This window comes from Chanos chanos, chromosome 9 (assembly GCF_902362185.1).
Source record: "Chanos chanos chromosome 9, fChaCha1.1, whole genome shotgun sequence".
Lineage (NCBI taxonomy): Eukaryota > Metazoa > Chordata > Actinopteri > Gonorynchiformes > Chanidae > Chanos > Chanos chanos.
In genome coordinates this window covers 6,226,037-6,228,707 of record NC_044503.1, presented here as the reverse complement: position 1 = coordinate 6,228,707, position 2,671 = coordinate 6,226,037, and positions in this window count along the sequence as shown.

The following is a 2,671-nucleotide window of genomic DNA, read 5'->3' as shown; positions in this document are numbered from 1 at the left end:
GTGTGTGTGTGTGTGTGTGTGTGTGTGTGTGTGTGTGTGTGTGAGTGTGTGTGCGTGTGTGTGCGTGTGTGCGCGTGCGTGCGTGTGTGTGTGTGTGTGTGTATGTGTGTGTGTGGGGTGAGTGCTGACTGTGTGCTCTGTCTTACACACACACAATGCCGCTCTGTGTGCTGGCCTGAGGAATGTTGAGAGAGAGCCGGGCGCGGGGGGGCAGACCGACGGGTGTGGATGAAGGGGGAAAGGATGGAAGGAGGGTGCGGAAAGGTAGAAGTTTGGATAAAGGAGTGAAGGGGTGGATAGAGCCGAGCGAGGCTCCAGGGGTGTGTAGGGTGGCTGGGTTGCAGCAGAGTGGACGATGAGAGGACAGCATGTTGGCTTAAGCACTAATGTAAGCCTCTACACCACCATCACAATCACTGCTAAACACAGACCAGTCAACGCTTACTGCAAAACATTCATATTGACCCTCAATGCATGCATGCATTGGAAATGCCTTTTTAAGCACTTTCCATACGGTGCAGAGAATATGGAGAAATTCTGAGAGAGGAATTGAGGAAATTAATGGGTTTGTGAGTAATCAAGCAAGGATACAGCTACAAACAATCTCTATTTCTCTATTTCTGTATATTTTTGAAGGGTTTTTTTTTATAAATTTAAACTTCCTGGGTCTCTATAGCACAAATACCTATGGATGCAAAGTAATCTAACCCCAAAGTCAGAGCATACAAACCTAATAATTAAATTAAGATCAATAAGACACAATAAACAAGCCAAGTTACAAACTGGGAAATGAACTAATGCATTGACTAATTGGACAGTGCTTACGTTAGTATTTTAACCCTTAAAAAATAAGCATTTTCTTTCCTCTTCCCGCAAAGGAATCTGTGAGAGTGAGACTTTCTCTCTCTTGGTAGTTTTTTTTTTCATGAGCTTGTGAAATTCACTGTGCTTCAGCAAATACTCAGCTCAAAGCTTAGAGCTTTTTCCTCAAGGAACCAAAAATCATTGATCTGCAAGGCACAATGCGGTTTTGCGGTTTTCTAATGACGTGCCACAGAAATCCTCTATCTAATGACCACATGCCTTTAAAGACACTTGAGTATTCAATATATAAAAATATCTACATTACTTAGTAGAAAAATACCTTGATTTATAATTGTGTGCATTAAACTCAGTCACGGCCTCAAGTTCCAAACAATTCAACCCGATTCACCATCAGTCACATGACCTGATAGACCTGATTCAGGCAATTGGTCACATGATTATCGGTATGCTGATGATAAATTTGTATGATTGGAGGAGCTGAGGATCCCTGAGGAATGAACTGATAACCAATGTGCTGTGAATTAAGTGAGCCGACTAGTGAATCGTGGTTGCCATTCACGGCTAGGTTTAAATGACAACATAAATTCACTCATTAAAATCTGTTACCGCATACAGATGTTTTCGGTTATTTTAATCCACAACCTCATACCATTGTCAGTGTTCGATTGAGCGTTTGATTTGATTGACACTTGAAATCAACATTTGAATGTAAATCAAAACTTCCAGTCATATTCACATTTACAGTATTCTTTTTATTCTTAATCTTAACCACAGTTCATCTCAACACATCAACTACAGCAATTTCATCTGCACCTTAACTATCACTACTATCCCGACCTTAACGACTATTCCTAACTTCCTAATTTTTTATTAGAAGGGCTGTGGAAAGCCTGTGCGTACACTGGTCTGTCCAGACTGGGAGAAGCAGAAGCAGGAGAAAAGTGGGAAGAAAAATTTAGTATTTATAAATATCATTTATAAATATGCAACAGGGGAACTTTCCATCCTTACATTTGTGATCCTGTCTGAGGCTTTGGAGAAACTCTTTCAGGTTCACATGATCATTCTTGTTTATGGACAGAGTAGCGACGAAAGTTAGCTGTTAAGCTGGGGGTACTGAAATGGTCTAAAAGGGATAGACGCACGCGCACACACACACACACACGCACGCACACACACACAATGATTACTTAACCAAAACAAACATTTCCTGACATGACTTTGCATTCTTAACGGTTCCTTGGTACACACTGGAGACAGTTTGCAGTGTGAGCCGGTCTGAGAACTGAACTCTGTGTGTGGAATCTCCAGTCCAAGAACATTCCAAAATTCTAAAGAGTAACTGTCAGAACGATTTGATCAAAGCCTCTTAGAAAGACAAAGTCACATCAAAGCACAAGAAAAACACATATTTACATAATGAATGTGCATAATCTCTATCCTAATCAACGTAACACATTACAGGTGAATAAACAGACGACTAGGAATGACGGACATGCGGCACGGCTTTTTTCATTCTTTGTCTGACAATGAAATTTTTGAGGGGGCAGCAAGAAACAGTACAAGAAAGAGAGAGAGAGAGAGAGAGAGAGAGAGAAAACAGAGAGAGACACACACACACAAGACAAACTCATGTATAGTCAGTAAATCAGATAGGCAGACAGGCCAGCAAACAGAGAGACAAGAGATACGGGGGGAAAGTAGAGGAAGAGAAAGATGCAGGGAAGAGAGGAGGTCTCCACTTGTGGAGACGGAGACAAAGCCAGCATTCACTGGCACAGTGCAGGAATGAGAAACATCCTCCACCTAGAGCCACACGGCCATCAGCAGGGCACGGGTTAGAGTG